General features: G+C 36.1%; 1 long non-coding RNA gene across 2 annotated transcripts in view; it reads right to left on the reverse strand.

The window, feature by feature from the left end:
• Window positions 1–20,206, reverse strand: part of LOC117152258 — a 102,891-nt gene that overhangs the window by 70,325 nt on the left and 12,360 nt on the right. Inside the window, exon 2 of one of the 2 annotated variants that reach the window (XR_004462579.1) lies at window positions 13,786–13,889. This is a non-coding gene — a long non-coding RNA (uncharacterized LOC117152258). Of the gene's footprint in view, window positions 1–13,641; window positions 13,890–20,206 lie in introns of those variants that run through there. The other variant, XR_004462578.1, reaches the window with a different exon arrangement.

Genomic DNA, 20,206 nt, shown 5'->3' on the forward strand with positions numbered 1-20,206 from the left:
GCGGTGCAGGCTGCTCGGCGCTATTCATTAACCGTCTGCGCGCTGGTAAATCCATAATGACAGGATAAACTAGCTGTTTACAGGTGATTACGCCAATTATCGACGATACTGGGAGAGCGTACGCGACTTGTTTACATTTGACGCAATCCTACGCGGTTCGCGCGCGCACACGCACGCATAATGGCGACGTATGCTCGGCTGCATCCTGGTTGCAGGCCTGGCTTGACCAACCGACAGCTTGTTCGAGGCAATTTATTGCTCGCACGGCACGCTAATCGGCAGACAGAGGAGGGAAGATAGCTTTGACAGAGGAGAGACCAAAGACACGACCGGATGCGCCATAGGGGCCCGCTTCGGTCGTCCATCTGAAGTCGCGCTTCGAAGGTCACTGAACAGACGGTAATGAAATACTAACTGGCCACCAATCTCGTTGGAACGCGTGAAACGAAGCTATAGGGACAGCTTCATCGTGAATCGTCTATGGTAATACCCATGGTGTAACTTTGATTTGCGTTTGCCGCTGCTAATATTACTTTCTACCGTGTTATTATCATATATTTGGTGCTTTCACTAGGAATGTTAGCGAAATGTTTATGGATTTATTGTTATCGTATTATGTCTTTTCATATTATCGGGTGATAATTCTGGGATAAAAATTATTCGATGTAAATTTAGTATCCCGAGTTTCGAGGACTTCACGTTATAAGCATTTAACGAATTACTCGTCTGTGTGGTTTATAACAAAGAAAGAGGAAAATTACGAGGGAGATTAAAGAATTTGTACGTAGTTTTTCATCGGTTCATAGTCTAACGAATTATTCATAATTTGTGTTGTAACAAAGGATATATAATGAAAAAGAAAAAAGAAGGAAAAAGAAATGAAATTACCAGTAAATTTGAGGCTGTATAAAATCCACTATGTGAGTTTTAATTAAACGAGATTTTAGTTAATTTAACTATGCACTACGTATTTTAATATATAAGTATATACCATTTGTTAAATGTTAAATAAACGTGGTAAGAAAAGGAGCTGAAACAATATGGATGATAACGTTAAATTCTGCAAGAGCTCCGATCAGTACTTGTTTCTAGCAATTTATCTTTAGTTCGTAACATATAACAAGTAAAACTTTTCGAGCTACCCTGTGGGGCAGCTTAGTCACTAATCTCGCGAGATTAAGTTGCTGCGTGGCTATAAATTATTGCAAACCTGTGCAACAGATGAGACCATTGGGATGCAATAATTAACATTCTACTGCTAATTTAACTATGTTCTATCCAATGTCCAGCTAATTAATGGTCTAATATGATTCTCTGAGCAACATAACAACCGCAATTATAACGAGCAGTTGAATTCAGTAGATTGTAGTAAACAGCTCACTGTCATCTCCTGAAATAGCTTTGTGTCCCTAGTTGATGCTTTCAGTGAATATTTTCGTCAACATATTAAATAATACATGCTCCTTTACTTGTCCATTTTTTGATTAGATAGTTCATTACATATAACAAAATGTCAATTTAAACATAATAAATAATAAATAGTACAATAGTTCATTGCTACGAAATATGTAAACACATAAGTATTATGTTATTATACAATTCATAGGATGTTAATGACGTGTAATTGTCAGAACATAAAATAATAAATCTATATTGAATTATTTTTGTTTATGAATCTTTACACTATAACAGTGTTGTTATTATAATAAATGATACGAAAAAATATATACATACGGAATGATACAAATTGCGATGCAGACAGATACCTTGCACCAATAGAAAACCCAAACTCCAATCAATGTATATAATAAAGTAAATAAAAATTAATGTTTTTTAATTAAATAAAATAATCTAAGAATTAAACGAATATTATGTTTCGTTAATACGCACAGAATCTTAATTAACGAACCTTCGATAAATCAACAAAATATAAGTAGAAAATTCTGTTACGCAGACATACTTATTCTACTTATTCTACTATTGCTACTCATTCAGAAGTCCAACTCTCGACAATTCAATGAGAATAGAAAAGAGTCAACGATATTAAAATAAACGATAAAACCAAAATCCAAATTTAAACCAGCCGTGCGTTATTTTAATACATGGAAACTATCTCCACTCGGTGTCAATTAAAATGCCATGGCGAGAAGATCCCGGAAGTAGAGATCGTGGAAGAAGAGCAAGCGGTCCAGCAACGTTCACTCACGTCTCACAGGTGAATTATAATACACCAATTATTATATTTCATAACGTGACGTTATTAAAACTAGATACGGTAAAAGACGTGGCGTTGCTTCAAATTATACTCGATCTCCTTGCTACCAAGAAAAACGAACGAGGACGGGCCACCCTCGTGTTCTATGAACCTTGCGGATGCGATCATTAAGAACCTTGCAGACGTGTACCATTAATTAAACAGATCTACAAATTCCTTCCATGTTTAATTATCGTAGACGATGTTACGTGCAGCGATCGACATCGATTATCCCCGTGAGTATTTTTTAAAATATTTCATTCTACTTCGATCCTTCTTATTTACTCGTATAAACAGTTGATTCGATACGAGAAAATTATAATACTCGAATGGTCTCGAAAAACAATGTGTTAGTTAACCGATACGCGAGTAAATTGCGCTCGTTTCATATCGCGGGTGTTATAATCTGTTCTCGAAAGCGGAACAGATTCTAAGAACGAAATTGGATAATTGAAGCTGGAAGTCAGATTAAGAACACGATATAGTTATAAATTAGCTGTGATTTCGCTTTACAGCGAATTGAATTGAGGTAATCGAGGCTGCAAATTTCTTGTCAACGATCCCCGTGAAGCATTAATTGCTCGAGCCGATTACTGAAATGAAAGTCGTTGAACGTTGTCAAGACACGGGCTACAGGAACGCTATTACCGTTAAAACAAACTGATAATTATTATCGAAGATAATGAAGCGAGTGAAGTATGAGGAAATACGATAAACATAAATTGCTCTGCTATATGGTCAAGTTTCTTGTTTCTCGTTCAAGGTTAGTAAAATTAAATATTAAATTAAGATAATAAATTGGAAGCTCGTATCACGGATATCAGATAACAAGAAATTAAATTATATATTAATTGCACAGACAGACGAGTTATGGTATCAAGCGATAAATGGAGAGATTTTGAAAATTATATGAAAATTATACTCCATCGAATTCATGTATCTTTAGAATATGATACTAAGAACATAAAAAATATAAATAGAGTTATAAAATAACCGAGAAATCGGTGAAATAAAGTTTACGATATTGGAACACATTTTTGTCCGAGCAGGGACGGACCGATATCACTTGAGATTTCACTCCTCAATCAAGAATATGTCAACGCATACATTCGATTTGTACCATAAATTTGTACAATAAGAGAAAATTGTTTCTACCACGATTTAGTATTCTAGCAAATCTCACACACAAATATACTTAACTATCACAAACTTATAGGAAGAAAAAAATCGATGTTTCTAAACAATCTCTACGCAAATTAATCAGTCATTTTAAAAATAACTTAGCAATAAACCTTAAATATCGCTAAGCTATTGAAAATTCGTACAATATTATATTCTTCGCGAAAAATACAACGTCCCTACGTAACGCAAGCGTTCAACAAACAATCGTTTAATCCAAAGCACAAATTTTTCAAATAAAAATCCATTATTTTTTCCAAAATTGACTACCATGATAAATTCAAAATATTCTCAACTATCGCGAATATAACTGTTACGTATATTACATTTTTCAGGTAGAAAAAATCAATATGCCTAAGTAACGCACGCGTCTACCAAACAATCGTTACGAAACGCGTGTACAAAGGTCTTTGCTCCTGCGGTCAGTACACAGGCTCGGAGCAGCGAGATAGGCCAGACAGTTTCATGGCAAAATAAGAGGACGCGCCTTCATTGGCTTTAATGGGATGGCAAATAGGCGGGCAGGAAATTTGCGCTTTTGAAGGCACCTTCGTGCGCACGAGATAGCACCGCGCAAGAGGGCACGCAGGAAATTCTAAGCAAGATGGCCGCGACGAGATTCCACTGATTCAATAGAAACTATTTGCACTGCCATTAGACGGTCCGTTGGTGTTGGTTGGGCGCCGTGGCCTGTAAACACGGCCACACAAGAATCGAAACGAACTTCGCGCCAGAGAGAGATAAAGAGACACGCAAAAACGATAAAACTATCGAACCTTAAGGTAAGTAGAATTTAAAAATCTTCGAGTTACGGAGATTCTATCTTATCAAGCTTCTCTGATAAGACAAAATTTCAACGTCTCGGAAGTCAAACTGATCAACTCCACTGTTTATTAGTTCTTTACTCTCCTCGTATGGACGTAAGTATACCATTAATATTGAATGTTAGAGGAATAAATGATTTGCTTCCATAAAGGCATTCATCGAAGATGACACGAACGATGGTAAACTGTAAGGTAAATTTAAAAAACAGTGTTCTGCATTTTTCAATTTATGGAATTGCTAACAAACGAAACCGACCTGAAGGCGCTGTGCAAAGGTGAATACTCTTCGAATTGTAACTGTTCGAAGAAACACTAATTCAACTCTAGCAAATTATTTATCTATTTACGAAAGTAAATGACGGTGTACGTTATACATGTAGCATACAATACGATTTTTCATTATAAAGTATAAATATGTATATATCTGAGTACTTTTTCGAGTTAGAACGCTGTACAAACTTTGACGTGTAGAGATAAATCACGGCTCGCAGAGATTAGATTTTTCTTTTTAAATTCGAATTAAACAGGTAAAATAACATATCTAATCACGTAGCAAATTATTCAATATAAAGTAAGTTTATATTTCGATGTATAGAAGTTTTCACAGCGGGATGAAAGAGAACGAAGAAACTTGCAGAGGTTTTCGAGTTACCGAGGTTCGACTATACAGCAAACAGGACAAGACAGAGAAAGACAGAGAGAGAGGAGTAAAAAGAAAAGAAGAAAAAGAAAAAAAGGAACGAGTGGCGTACTTAATGGCTTACACTGTTGCAAGAAGAACTCTAAATTATCGTTGCAACAGGCGTTTCATTACAATTGCTAATAAATGGCACGCGGCGATGGTCGTGCGGGTTTATGCGCTTATGTGCTCATAAGCGCATGCATGCCCCGCTGAAAAGACACCGGCGATGTCTTTATTTCATTTAAAGGCCACGCGAGCTTCCGAGTTTATGAGAATAAATTATGCACACCTTCGGAGGGCCGTTGCTTGCCACCGCCAGGCGAGGCCTTTTGTCTCTCTTTCGCGTCGCGCGAAAAAAAAACCACATTCCGCGCGTGTCGCGACGCCACGCCGCGAGAATAAAGGCCCTCGCTGTTTAACAGTTCGTCACATTCGTAGCCGTGACTTAATGTCGGACGCGGAGATGCTTCGAACAGGATTCGCCCTTTCAGACGAGAAACTTTCTTGGTGCTTCGTTAAGAACGTCGCGATAATGATGAAACATCACTCGGTGTTTGGCTTGGATTGCTTCGTCGACGTATCCGGGTAAGTTTCGAGGCGCTGTTTAAACGTTCCGGTATTTAGCTTAGAATATTGGCAGTGGTTACTATCTTTGAGTACCAAATCTAGAAGAAACGACTTACCGATGAAGAAACTTCGAGAAAGTCAAGTACGTAATTTGTACATTTTGATAGAAAAAGTACGCATTTTGATACATTTGTTGTCCCTTTTTGTGTATGATAAGAATATACTAAAATACAAGATAAAAAATACGCCTGAAAATTTTTATTGGCAATGAAATTTTAATACCTCGATAACCTAATTTAAAATATTGTCAATAGCACTGTGTTGTGGGTAGCTGTACAATCTAGGAAGTACATTAATGAAGAGATTTTGAAAAAAATCATATTTTTTATTGATAGTAACTGTATGTATACTGAAATACCAGGTTAATTTTGCATATTTTAGTTGTAAATGAAATCTTGTCAATATCGTGTTTTGGTACAAGATCAAGAGAGAAGAGGTTTCTTTGATAGAGAAATTTTAAGAAGTTTGTGTCATTTGAACTGGAATTTTGACATATTTTGTTGTTCGAGGGTAATAAATATTCAAGTATAAAATAAAATTTATCTTTAAAACGTTTCATTAGGAATAAAATTTTAATTTCTGGAAAATCTCAATTTGCATGATTCTCATGATTTGCATGATCATTAACGAGACCTTTCAAGTGCATTGAATACTATACACGTTTTTAATTATTCACATTTTTAAAATAATTTTTATCCGAAGTTCGAGAGAACAATAATTATAAGTGATTTTGATAAATGACTGTATCATTAGTTATTTGGACGTCTAGAATCTAGACACTAGTTAATCAAGTCCTAAGATCAATAGACGTTGACGTAATCAAAAATTTCTATCCTAATGATAGAAGTATGGTCGAACAGCCATACTATTACTAATTTATCGAATGAAGTTATTTCCCTCAGTTATTCGCATAATCAGCGCCTTGTGGCAAGAGAGCTAACGTTACAAGTAACTACCAGCTTCACTGACATTTACGTGTTTAGTCTCTTTCCTTTCGATCCTTTTAAAAATTCGACTGCATTAATTTATCATACCGTAAAGGAAAAGTGATTCGACCTCAAATATTTGATCTATCGACAATCTAACAAACGATAAATAAATATAAATTATGTTTATAAAAAAGAAATTAACAGTACACGTACAAAATTTCTAACGCTTTAAAAAGATTTCATTTAAAGATTTTTAGGTTTCAAGTTCCCAAATATCAATTATCGATAAGTTATTGGAGAATTAACTTAGATCAAATGGATATCTTCAACATATAATAATTTCTAAGATATTTTTCTCATCATTTATAGAGAAACACGAGATGGAAGATCATCGAAATTCTTTTAAGCCTACGTAGATATACCTACTGTTTCTATTTATATTCTTTAAACAATTCTCATTTGTTCCTCTACACGGCCTTTACCATATAGAATTCCTATTCACCTTTGCTCAATTTCTTTTCTCAAATTCTAGCCCTAATTCTTTGATCCAGAAAGAACCACAATTCAACCAAGCTGCTACTGAAATTTCTAAAAGCACAACGGATCGCATACCGATCATATACAATGGATCCGTTCAATTTCCGGCTTCCTCCTTGGTGGTGGCCGAAATTGCATTTCTCTCGAAGACGTCCCTGAACGTGTCTGCGTACGCCATCTCTGTCACGCTGGGAGGCACAATTTCCGCTCCACTTCCGGAAATGGACCTATTGTCCGATGTAATCGGAAGACAACAATATCGTGGACGAGCGTATCTCTCCCTTCTCTATCTACAGTCTACATGCAGCCGTGAATCCGCAGGCTTATTCGCACACACACGCACCAGACTAAGCCTCGTATGCATAGAAAATGACACGCGGTACCGCAATACAGAGGGTGGAAACCATCGATGAATAATTTCCACGCGACTTGCACGCTCCGGGCAAATTGTCGATGAATTAAGAAAGGAATGTATGAATGCTCGATGCCTTAGGTTTTGCGCTCGAGAAACGTCAAAGAAGATTCTGAGAGAATGTTGCCTCGGTGATTGCTATTGTTTGATTAATAGACTGTGGATTAGTTGGCGTTTGTGGTAAATTTAATGAAAGTGCAAAAATCCAGAGTGCGTATAATGTAGAAAAGTATATAAAGTATACGTGTTTCGTAGACTGCAAGAAATTGAAAAAATAATTCGTTAAGAATTCTGCTATCTAAATAATAATACTCTTGAGGAAGACCATTTTGTAAAAAGTTATATAGAAGTAAAGAATACTTTATCACTGATATCTGCAACGCAGTTATCGAGAATAGAATTCGATATATTTTCTCTTCTTTACTGATAACATAATTTTACATATAATGCACATGGAATAGCTACAATATTCCGACACCCTTACGATCAATTTTACGTTTGTACGAACCCAACACTTTATTCTTACAACAACGTTACTCTTGTAGCAAAGAGACGTTTCAACGCTCTAAGTAAAATAAATTCGATCTTTATACCAATATGTAAATCATTTTAGAATGTTGTAGAGTAGCGTTACTTCCTATCTACCAGGATGTTATCGATCTATAATCTGTATAATTACGATCTATTTTGGTATATCGATCTAACTAAAAGAAGCACATCGGTTACAATGAAGAAAAAGAAGCTTCGCGATCACGATGTACGAAGAAAAAAAGAGAACCGGTTAAAATGCAAAAGGAACATTCATCGAAACCACTTTCATCCGACGACGATCATCGGTTGACGATCCCGATAATCTCAACGTGATGGTACCTCGATCATATGGACAAGGCGACGTTGTTAAAGCTCGTAAATTCTGAGACATCGATTATCATCCGCTACGAACTAGACACGCGATGTATCTTTTACGATCTACGATAACTGTGTGTACTCGTATGATGCAAATACAAGCGAGATATTAAAGTGACAGAAAGATGCTCGTGACGAAGATACCACCCAGTAGAGGAAACCAATAGAAACGCACACGATCGCGTTCAAGGGGATCGAAATTATCCTTCTGGCGATCCGCGTACTCTGGACATGTACGTATTATGCGAATATCCTGTATATAGGGTGGATCGATAAGAGACACTTACAACGATACAAATAGCAATTCTTTTTATCCAAGAATAACGAAAATAAGATAGCATATGCATTTTTTAATCGCGTCACGTCCTTTCGGTTATATAATATTTTCGTCTCAATTATATTTTTCTAACGTTAAGAAATACCTTTAGTTCCAACAAAATGGCTAGATCATTATTGTGCTATGCACATTTTCGTTTCAATTTCATGTCAAACATCATTTTAAAGCATCACAGATATTTTTTATTCGTTACAATGAAAATTGAAATATAAAAATTCAAGGGTCGTAGCGAAAATTAAGGTAAAGAATGAAAAAATTTACGACACGTTATCGTCGTCTTAACACTCTTTTCGTTATTATTTAACAAATTTCGCGAATTAAGCTATCCACGCTGTTTTTACTCTCTATTACAAGAATCGTTTCATCCTCTCTCCTCGCATTACCTATTCGTCTTATGTCGTATTTCTTATTTAAATACCCTATCTTATATTAGTACCAATAGTAGAATTAAAAACTTATGACAGTGCCTTATAATAACCTACGAAAAGATAAATTCTAATAATAAAAGATACAAAATCGTATTACGACAACGAAAGTTTAAAGCGACAGCGAAACAAATTATTTTATATTCATTAAGTCTCTAAATGTTAAAGAAAAAAAGGGACAGGAAACGATTATTTATATCTTTAGAAAGGACAAAGAATAAATTCTTCTCTCACATAATTGTTATTCAATATTATATTACTGCAAACTTTATCTTTAAATATTATCGAACGACGAAGTTTTGAAACCGCAGAATCTCGATTTCAGATTAAAATCACCGTAGATCGAATAAACGTAACGAAGATATATAGATGTTCTGTTCCTGTTGAATTACCCTGTACATGTATACGTGCATAATGCACACGTATTGCCGCGTATTGTATTCATACAGTGTACGAACGGGATACAAGGCCTCGTACGTGTTGGTACAAGCGCATGGTGTACGGTTTGATGCATGCGAATGCGTATCCGGATCATGGGTAAATTAGTGCGAGAATTAGTGTGAGAATTAGTGCGGTACGCGCACCGACGTATACGCGTAGAGAGATACGAACGGAGAGAGACAAGGAAAAAGATAGAGAGAGAGAGAGAGAGAGATCGGCTGGGTCGTTGCATAACGTTAACCCCGCGTGTCGTGACTTGTAAATGCGGTGTAAAGACTGACGTGAATATACGCACTAATGGAGGCGTTGCGGGAGTTCGTAATGGCCGCGTGGTGCGGTGCGGCGAGCGGGTTAATGAATTAAAGAAGATAAGGGACGCGTGTTTCCGCGAGCAACGCCGCGCATAAATCCACCGGGAACGATTCAGTTCGAGATGTCCTCCAGGTGGAAGGTGGACGAACCCCTTTCGAATCGAATCGATCGCCTCTCTCGTCGGCGAAATTCATGGATATCGCTTTGGACACACCTTTAACTTCGAACTGCCTGGTTGGTATCTAGGGATACATATACTAATTTCGTAACATTATAACGACCCGCCTATATTTTATATTCAAGTATATTATACATAGACGATTATTCGCTTATGGTTTCTGTTCGTTTATTGCATTTTTACTAGCTTAGGAGACGTCATCCGTGTAAGATTTCTCTTACAGCTTAGAATTGATTGGCTGGTGTGAGGTCGGTACACCAGGCAGTAAGTATAATAGTATGACAAAAATTATGACGATGATAAAATATGTACTGGTTCAAGAAAGTATTCGTAGTTAGCCATTTGAAACCAATTTGGAAATGTATATGAAGATTAAAAAGTATTTATTGCAAATATAAGTTTGGTACAAAGATAAATACACAATAGCTGTGTTAAGTATATATTAATAAGCGTTAAATATGGTCCCACTGAATATTGAGGATTATGAATTTTAATGGATAGTTGACTGCTTAGATACTTTTACAATTTCTATATTTTCTGATCGGTTTCAAATTTTACCAATATGGTTATGATAGTTGCATCGCATAATGAAATTTTTAAATGTTTCGTGTAATACACATTACGTATCCATAAAAGGTGTTCGAATATTTTCGTCGTATTTAGAGTTAAATTAAGAAGCTAATATATATGTATTGATGTTTCCTATATAATAAAACTACTTTTGATTTTTTTTTATTATGTAATTTGACTTTTATCTGGAGGAAACAATTAAAGTTCTTGACCAGGGAGGAAGAGTTAACTCGCCATCTAGCTCGATATCGATAAATCCCATTAATGGTTTATTCACTGTTACTCTGTACTCTATGCATCATTACTATCTATTAGAGATAGATTATATTGCATGTAAATTTGCAAGAATAATAATTGATTGGAGTAAAATTAATTCACCGTATACCGATTGTTAATCTAAATGATCTGATTAATTCGTAATAATGTAGTGCGTCACGGGGCTGTACATTCAGAGGATAAATTAATGTTAGATAATCATATGGCTATCCAAATGAGTAAATAGCTGTTTCATTAGATTTCGGTAGAATTAACTAAGCCTAAACGATATAACAAGAAATAAAAGACCGAGAATAAAAAGATATCGAAAATTAAAATTGAAAATACAGATATCACTTTTATGGCACCTTCAACAGCCTACAACCAATACGCATAAAAGTCTAGGAGTATAATAGATACGGAAGTACAGTACTAGAAGTATAATAAATACAAAACTGGAGAAAAGGAAACAATAAGGAAGGAGAACAATAAGACTATTATATAAAACAAGTGCGTAATTTCTCGACTTAAAAACCCAACTAAAAACCAATTAATTATAATAGCACTTGACTTTTCATCAACATATATAACAGGATTCAACCAGGTGTTAATAGTATCCAGTAATAGATGAGACCATAACATGATACTATAATTAAGAGACATAAAATCCCATAAATCCAAAAGAAAGACCAAATCTTCCATAAGTAACTAAGTAATTTAAATTTTAATTAGTAAAAATATTAGATTTTTGCATATCTTGATAATTCCACTTTCGACTTTTTCCCATATTTTTACATCATGCTCTATTAAGCAACCGACAAATCTTACCATTTAATAAGATCCTTGGCACACAAGAACAGGTTTCAATAGCTTGGCATATTGTCATATTTTCTCATACACTGATAAGTATGCATGAACGATATCTTAATATTCGACGTGCGCCATGATTTCGTTAAGCGCAAATTTTTCTACAGCTTGCAATATCGTCCCTCTTATTCTGATAATTTAATCGCATGATTTCTATTAGCCGCGATATTAATTCTCGATAAAATCACTACGATTCTAATAAATCATCCGTACTCGATACTCGCAGCTAAGATTATGTAGCCGGCTGTCTTAACATATTTAATAGCCCACTTGTTTAATATGTAAAGCAACGCGAAAATATATGGAACGAGGCCAAAATGAAAGGAAAAACGTTGCACGCCGTGCGGGGGAGTGACCATAATACGATACTCGCTATGCTGGATATGCAGATGGATGCATCCACTATCACACGCGTATACGCGTACGCATACTAACTCGTACCTGCGTGTCATGCATAAATGATATATGCATACCATTGTGAATAAGTCTAGCCGCTACAACCACCAAACGAAGATGTTCAATCCGTCTGACAACATCCCTCTTTATACGTTTCTGGCCCTCTGTTTCGCGTCATTCTTTACGCGTGCACGAGTTATACCGAGCTGTTTTTGCGCGTCTGTCTGTGTACATGTAATTAATAATTTATGTTGCGGAGTATCATTTCGGTCTCCGGGGGATGGGCGAGTATTAATTTCGCCGTGTAACCACGTGAATGTCTAAACTGCTTAAATGAAGTCCGTTATTAATCGGTCTCGTGAATTATTCCCAGGTTTATTAGGAAATGTTGCAGAAACGAATCGAATAGTTTCGGGTATTTACGACGAGAGAACGAATTCATGAATTTTATGGTAACGAGTATCGTGTGCTTTCGGAGCGAACTCTAAGCGTTTCGTGTGTAAGTTTTAATAATAAATAGTTATGGACCATTTTACATTCGTGATAAATTATGGGACATAAAGGAACGAATATCGTCTATCGAACAAAGTTTGGAATCATTAAGCACATGTTCTATAGAGTTAACAAATTTCAGGGACATATCGAGTCACGATTAAAATTGATATAGGCGAAGGAGATTTCAAACTTTTAGTCGATAACGTAGGCTAACGTATTATCTGTAGAAGAGTTTCAGATAAAAAATGAAAATGAACGTATATTCATCGTCGGTGAAAAATGTAGAATCGTTAGACACGTGTTTCATAGAATTCAAGAATTTTGGAAAGAGGCAGCTTGAAATTCTAACATCTCTCGATAATTCCTTGATACATTAACAAAGAGATAAAATAAAAGAGAGATGAAATACTGGTACACTTATCTCTTAAAGTATAAACTATTTTAATGCTAGTTGGAAATATACGAGATTACTGTATTTAGATGCCACTTATTTTCCGTGAGAATAAATAAAAGTCAAATGTTATACATAGTACCTCATGCGGAAATACTCTGTCTATTGATGGTACAGTTAGATTCGAACGTAAAATGATAACGTACGAACGCCTGAGCATTTAGGTCAATAAATGGTTTCGTATAACTGTTCGCTAATTGTTGAATTAAACGTGTATAACTAGTGATGAAAATATTTTCGGAACGAGCACCTATTACCTGATGCACGCAGTAAGGCGCCGTTCCACTAAATTCTGCCAACGAAACCGTGGAAAATCATTCTGAATCAATGCGCGGCTCCTTTGCGCAAGATACTAATTGCTTCTCTGCATTTCAGTCACTTAACTGTGCCTTATGTAATTTCAAGCGAACCACTCCAGTTTACTGGGTGAACAGAAATTGAATAAACACTGTACAGTTAGAACTCGATTGAGCAAAAGAGTACCGGTTATGTAAATAAAAGATAATGGAAATAAGAATACTTCTCTACTAAATGATAGATCTAACATATAAAAGATTCATTTTGTAATTTACATTATGTATTATATTTCATTATGATGCGAGATAAATGACGTGTGACCAAATGAATAAACATCACGGCGTACCTTAATTAAGCGATTAAACATTACGTATAATGATTATGTGTATAAATATTTCAAAAGAAACATACACGAAGGCATTTACATTCTGTAGCATGGAACATAAAGTCCATTTCCATTACACAAGTCCCGTCGAATCGGAAGAATCCAGTTTAATTACATTCTGTAGTCTTACCTGAAACCAAATAAAAAAGATTGTCGTTAGATCATTTACAATTTGATTAAAAATACGATACACAATTCGATGTATAGGATAAATGGGATATTAAAAAGTACGAGGTGGATTAATTAAACAGATTAATTCCTTAAATGTCCTGCAAATTAATCGTTGCATTACTCGCAATTGGTGAATTATCTAATTGAAAATAGGATATACGATACACAATAAAGAATTTAATCGAAACAAATTTCCTCCTCACATTTCCTACGCTAATATGAATGACGCTACTACTTAAGTTATTTTAAACACATCTGCATACGCAACATCAAATCTACGAGACAGCTTCCCTACAATCTACATCCTGTCCCAGTTCTCGGTAAAGTTCCACAATCGCACGTTTAAACTCATACTTCGCAAAGCACCCCTTTCATAAACACAATTACACAGCCCACGTCTCTCTGAAACGAGGCTTCCGAAAATACTCAATTATACATTCCAAACCATATTTCTCACGATCCGCCCTCTCAAAAATTCACAATTACGCAGGCAAAGCCGTATTACACAGAATTCAGCCAACCACGATGCACGTAGGCTAAGCCACCCCGTACATTACATCGTACCGTTCGCATACATGGCCCCGGTATGTACACACGTATCGCAACGCTGTCTTGTCGTTACAAGCAGCGGATGGCGAGTTAGACGAGGTTAGAGCACGTGCGATGTTATAGTACAAGTGTACACCCCCGTTCATAAGTACATATTAACAGACATCCTGACTTGATACAAGGTATTATAATTAGAATGTTCGTAACAATGATAATCGTTCACCACGTTTTCTTAGAATGTTCAATATCCGTTTAATACGTTTCATTCTCCTTAAACAAGATATTTATACAATTGTTGTGAGTTTACCAGTAATAATATCGCAAAAGAACTGTATCGAATTAAATTACGAAGTTGCGTCATAATAAAGGAGAAACGATTAATTTTAAATCGAATATGTCTAGATATTTTTGATAATATATGTTTAATTTATTAGGTCATCCCGTAAGCAACCTGGTACTTGTAACAGCTACGTTTAAAACAAAGAGAATTGTTACCATTCGAGTGCCATAAAACTGGCATAGAAAACTTAATAAAAAGATACACAAAATTAGAAAAATGAACATTACATTGCACGAGCCATTCAGAACTTACACTGATCAACTTCTTTTTTTTTTTTCTTTCTTTAATTTACCTTACAATCTAATTATACCATCTTGCTGCAATAAACGAACCGATGCTATACGATGTAACCCGATAGATAAGTCGCTTGCTCCACGACAATCGAATACTAATCGTGTACTTATGCAATGAATTTAAGAACTGAACAAGCAGTAGAATTGACCGAGTTGATTTCTAAGAGTCTCGTGTTAGAACGATGCCATAGTACATATGCACCCTGCGCGTTGTTGTATCTGTACATTTTCCATAAATGCATAAAACTGCGCATAATATCGACTAATAATATTTAAAGCTGATCATATACAGCAAGTATGATAATACTTATGAACGGGGGTGTACGCAGGGCCACATAGAGATACGCGCAAGCGTAATTACACGTACATGAACGTAGGGGAGAAGGCAAGTCACGGTCGCACCTGCTCCTTACGCTGACATCGGCCATCCCCATTCGAGGACGCAACCGGTCAACGAGGCGAACAGACGGACGGTACATCGGTTATTGTCCTGTCCCCGTTCAGGACAGGCATTGCCCTATTGACTTCGTTAACACTCGATATCTATCGAAAGGTGTTTCCTGTGCAGGCTCGATCACTGTCACGGGCCCCGTTCGTATCCTCATGCCCGGCTGTCATCGTTAAGTCGAACGAGCAAAGGTTAATAGCGTTTAAATTAGAGTTCCACGATAACGACGACATTGTCGGCGGGACGTCTAGCAATTTATCGGCCACGCTCGTTTACGATCGCGCCAACCATGGTAATATATCGATCGTGCGGATTCTTGCCTAGTTAAGGTGTGCGAGAATATGAGAGGAATAAAATTTTGGCGCGAAAAGGTTGGAGAAGAAGTTTTGATACAATGAAAGTGATTGCTAGGCGAGAAGTTGTTCCGGGGTGACGGGTTAATGGATACTTTAACGACTTTAGATCCTTTTGTGGAGGTTTTGGAAAAGTTTACGACGAACGGATAGGATACTTCATTCGTGTAATGATTGTTTTATCTTCTTTATTATGTAAGAAGTATGTATGAAGCATGTTATTTTAACGCAAAGAATTATGAAACAAACGACTGGTACTTAATTAAGTACCAAGAATATACGGATATTTTTAGTAAATATTTATGTTCGCCTTTATCGAGATTGAAATATAATTATATATAGTTATCTGTTTTTATCATATAACAGTTTAATTATAATTATGAATGCAGGATACGTAATGTTCTTATTTTTCAATGAAGCGTTGTTCTATCAGGTTCTAGCATTTTATTTTCGTAGTATCAAATTTTTTTTGTATGGAAGTAAATTTAATATACTTTCACCTAATTAACTAATACGTAAACAACAGATATAGTAAATACGATGATATATTTTCACTATATATTTTCTATCTATAAAGACAGAAAACGATGAAAGACGAGTGTTCAAATGATAAACGATATAAACGTCCAAATGAAATGTTCTCTATTTGAATCGAAAATCTTCGCCTCTGGCACCTACGTTATTTATTATTCCAACTTCTGAATAATTTCAAACGAATTACAGTACCACTAACAAAATATTAAAAGTTCCTTCGATTTCGACAAAACCACCGAAACGCACCGACGTATCAAAACTCAACCATTCAACTATGCCAAACAAATTACAATACAACCTTACCACATTGAAAATACCTCGGACTGCAGCCAAGCCGAAATAATCGCGTACCGACCCGACGTATCAAAATTCAAAATTGAACATCCAAGTAACGCGTCCCTTTGACAACAATTTATAATTCCCGGCTGGACATCGGAATGGTATTACCGATAATCCATTCGGTTCGTGAGTACCATTGTAAATCCCGACGCATGATTCGCGCGCGAGATGGCGGCGACATTAGTGGCGCGTAACCACCAGATGGAAATTTATAATAGGGAAACGAGACAGAATTAATTGAATGGAATCGTCATCAATATCATTGGCTCGTGTTTGGCGAAGGACGTACCAAACGACGTTAATGAATATCGTCGCCGGACAAACTGTTCCTTCTTTGTCGTCGAGACGCGAACGGGACGGAAAACAAATTGGTTCGGCAGTCGTAAAGTGTCGTTTCCACGATGCAGAAATAGAGGGGTGCGAATGAACGTAGCGGCGAAACTGCGTTGCAGATTTATGCGAGGTTGTAAATGCGAGCGCCAGAGAACGGGTTGCGAACGATCGACATAGGCGTACCTGTGCCGTCTTCGTCTTCTTATTGGAAATGCGACAGGATAGGAGGAACGATGCCGGTGCACCGTGTTATTTGAGCACACCGATCCTCGCCTTAATTCACCATTTAATCGATAGCATGGCCACTTGTACGCTGTACTTTTAATGACGCTATTAGAAAATTGTTCCGTTCTTTTTTCCTTCTCCTTTTCCCTTTTGTTCTTTTGGTGCTTCGATTTATCTTTTTGGTCCTTGAATTCATACGTAATTTTCGTATAACACGGCAGAGGTAGGTTGATTTCTTTGAAATATCGCGCAGCTTACAAACGAAAAAAAGAATTGCGTTACAAATTGGTACGATAATGTACGGATTTACGTTTATTATCAGAGGAGGCATTGTATTCACCAAAAATAGCAATAGGTAGATATCATATCCTCTGCTCTCCTCTCTCTCTCCCTCTCTCTGGTCGATTTAAAATATTTATGGGTCACGTGTGGTGAATTTAAACTTCTGTCGATCGTGCATAACGCAGCGTAATTATAAATGTCAGTGATTTTTGTGCGCTCTGCTATGGCGTTGGGCAAATTTAATAGCGGACAAAACGAGTACTGCATTTTATATCGCCTTTTGTATGTTTTTTACGGAGTAATAAAAACGTTTTATGTATTATTAGGCACCATAGACGTCACATAATGTGTAGGTCCTCGTTTAATATTCTTTGACTTTCTCAACCGTATTATCACAGAATTATACTGTGGAGAAAATTATGTTATACGAAGGTTGACATTATTGTTATTGTATACATAAATTATGTCTGTAGCAAAAAAATAGATATTCCATTGAATAATTAATTACTTCACGCATATTTATCGTAAGATAATTATCATAAACAAATTATCGTCATCATTTTTGTGCAGGAGGTATATTAGATCTTTTGAAAATAATAAACAAAAGGTTAAAAAGTGTGAAATAGTACAGTATAAATAATCTGTACCATTAAGATACACACGCGTCTCTCTTGTGCATACAAAAAATACATAAAAGTTTCAATCAAAATCCTCCTTATCGTATAATATATTTCAAATATGAATACATTGTACAAAGTAAAAATGATACTTCGGATGGCTTTTACGATAACAGCAGCAATTTTTGTTCATAACTTACCGATTGCTGATAGCTATTGCTGCTCATTTTTACAGAGATTTGCATCTGGTTTAATCGTTTCTACGTGGGTCGAACCAGAACATATTTCATCGAACACCGAACTGTATAGCTATCGAAGGAAATATGTACAATCAAGTCGCAACCTTAATAAAGAACGCTCGAAAGGACATAAACCGAGCGTAATATTTTAGGTGTACTGTACTTCATACCCTTTAATTACGTGCAAACTAACAATTTTATGACTAACAATTTATTGTTATACATCGGCTGAACCGCGGTTGAAATACAAAATGTAAAAGGGGGCGAGGTTCCACAGTAATCATGTTCCAGAAGATGTAACTTCGAATTAAACAAGTTCTGCAATGAGATCATACGTTACAAGCACTCTTTAATGCAACCAAAGTACCAGTGTCGATGAATAAGTTTTATAGAATCATGGAAATGGTTCGAAGAAACGATACTCGCAATTTTTATTTATATTTTTTAGCTTCAGCCTGTACACGAACGGAATAATTTAGTATATGTCATATTACCGAGAGTCAGTCTCATTTTTGTTGTTAATTGAGCAATTTATATTAAAGAACTTGTGATACTCATAAATTTCTTTCCGTGATATATTGATCAGATAAAACATACATAAGTTGTCAGTTCATTATGAAGAAATGTATTGATCAAGATCCTGAGTTTCATAAAAAGAGAAAAATATCCATGTCTCTTGCCAATAAATTCTTTTGAAGTGCGAATGATATAAATATACCCATAAATGAAAGGAATGTTCTATCTTCATCGACAACATCATTCTTTCATCTTCTTTATTTTTTTAAATTATCATCATCCTGTCAACGGTAGCCAAACAAATTAAGAAATAAATCAAATTTTTACAAATCCTTTACGTTTCCCACGATCTTCTGCTTTCACCTATCATATAAGGTGCAACTTTCCTGTAGAAGATTACTTAACAACAGTGAAATCTATAAAACAAACTCAAATTCTTTTACATTCGCTGCTTGCACTTGCGTAAACTAGCAACACCTAATCTCCATAGTCTACACAAAATAACAGTTATCCAAAAAACAAATCTGTACCTGACAATCATTCAGTGTTGCAAAGTTGCTTAAATCGAGCAATATTTCTTTCCAGAAAAAAGTACAGTAGATTAGAAGATCAAACGCTATATGAAAATACAAAAAATGAAATTCAACTTCTATAGTTTTTCATTGACGAAGCTCTTCAGCTGTTTGTTCACCAAAAATAGAACATGGCAGCTTATAGCTGAATCGATAGCGTAGCTTGCTCACTAAACGTATTCGAAAAAGTGAACAACGTTTCTGCGTATTTTTGCACCTTTAAGTTTCTTATAAATGCATAAGCATCCGCAATCAACTAATCATTACGACGTTTCGCGATTTCTCAAAGCCCATGACGCAGGGAACAGTTGCAGAGCATTCGTGTCTTTCCGACGTTAATTACGAAGGAAGTGAAAAAACGAGGGAAAACCGGTTAGTCATGGTACGTTATCGGTCAGTTCCATCATTTTGAAAAACCGGAGAGACACACGAAAATTGTTCGGTAACGCGAACACGAGCGCGTGCAGCCGTAAAGGCGGATCCATCGTGAGTGGGATAGTTCGTCAAGGAGACCGGAAGCGGCCTACTTCCGAAACGGCGTATAATTTTTTATGCAAAGCCGGGGCCCGATCGTTCCAGCTCGAAAACTGTAATTTGTGGCGGTCGTTGGTAGCCGCGCGTAAGGATACGTCCGCG

Source organism: Bombus impatiens, unplaced genomic scaffold, assembly GCF_000188095.3.
Source record: "Bombus impatiens unplaced genomic scaffold, BIMP_2.2 scf_0899, whole genome shotgun sequence".
Lineage (NCBI taxonomy): Eukaryota > Metazoa > Arthropoda > Insecta > Hymenoptera > Apidae > Bombus > Bombus impatiens.